The sequence below is a fragment of the Seriola lalandi genome, unplaced genomic scaffold, assembly GCF_002814215.2.
Source record: "Seriola lalandi dorsalis isolate HSWRI2012SDOR001 ecotype SW California unplaced genomic scaffold, Sedor1 jcf7180002054351, whole genome shotgun sequence".
NCBI classification, from domain to species: domain Eukaryota; kingdom Metazoa; phylum Chordata; class Actinopteri; order Carangiformes; family Carangidae; genus Seriola; species Seriola lalandi.
In genome coordinates, this window is record NW_019524904.1 from 3120 (window position 1) to 4658 (window position 1539).

Genomic DNA, 1539 nt, shown 5'->3' on the forward strand with positions numbered 1-1539 from the left:
TGTGCATAATGTGCATTAAACTGTTGACAGACCTCACTAACCTGTGTCTGTGAAATATGTGTCTTACACAATCTACTAAACCCCCCCCCCCCCCCCCCCCCCCCCAAGACAAATGAAATCCTGCAAGCCAGTTAGAAATGTTGAAACCATTAATCACACAACCTTATTGTGACTTGAAGTGACTACAATCACACTGCAGCTGTGCTTGGCAACAGTGGGTTGAATTTACTCATTACTCACATCCCAGTCAGCCAGTTTCATCTCGTGACTGCTGTTCCTCTTTGTGAAGCACATGCTGCATGATTTTCTGTTCCTAAATCAAATAACTTTGCAGATATTTGCCCTTTTTATTTTTCCCGCAGCTCTCTTAGCTCTCTGATGTTGCTTTTTAAAATATAATTGTGATTCATTTTCTTTCTTTCTACATTTCTTTCTTTTTTATTGACAAAACGAGATTAACAGGAGACGGCTGACTGGATGAGCTTTAAATGCTCATTATTTACCAAAAGTAAAGCAACTACACCGGCTACTTTAATATGTAAAACAAAAACAAAACAAAACAAATACACTATTCCATGCATTTGTGAGCACATAACCTCTACCATCCATACAGGCACAATGGAACTACTGATAATATGAAGAAGTGATGGTGTTACATGCAGAACACCAACCATACTGAAATGACTCAGGACACTTAAACTTCTATAACTGTCAGCAGTAAATATGTACATAGAGACGTGCAGTAGATGTGTATAAGAGACAGCTGAATGTCTACGCTCAGTTTCAGATTTGGGTTTTACTTGTGCAGACTGCATTTATACACTGAACAAAAATATAAATGCAACACTTTTGTTTTTGCTCCCATTTTTCATGAGATGAACTCAAAGATCGAAAACATTTTCTATATACACAAAATAACCATTTTTCTCAAATACTGTTCACAAATCTGTCTAAATCTGTGATAGTGAGTAGAGATAATCCATCCCACCTCACAGGTGTGGCATATCAAGATGCTGATTAGACATGATTATTGCACAGGTGTGCCTCAGGCTGGCCACAATAAAAGGCCACTCTGAAATGTGCAGTTTTGCTTTATTGGGGGGGTCTGGGGGGAGTCAGAAAACCAGTCAGTATCTGGTGAAACCACCATTTGCCTCACGCAGTGCAACACATCTCCTTCGCATAGAGTTGATCAGGTTGTTGATTGTGGCCTGAGGAATGTTGGTCCACTCCTCTTCAATGACTGTGTGAAGTTGCTGGATATTGGCAGGGACTGGAAAATGCTGTCGTATACGCCGATCCAGAGCATCCCAAACATGCTCAATGGGTGACGTGTCCGGTGAGTATGCTGGCCATGCAAGAACTGGGATGTTTTCAGCTTCCAGGAATTGTGTACAGATCCTTGCAACATGGGGCCGTGCATTCACAATGCCATCAATAAAATGCACCTGTGTTCGTTGTCCATAACATACGCCATCGAATGTGAGCATTTGCCCACTCAAGTCGGTTACGATGACGAACTGGAGTCAGGTCGAGACC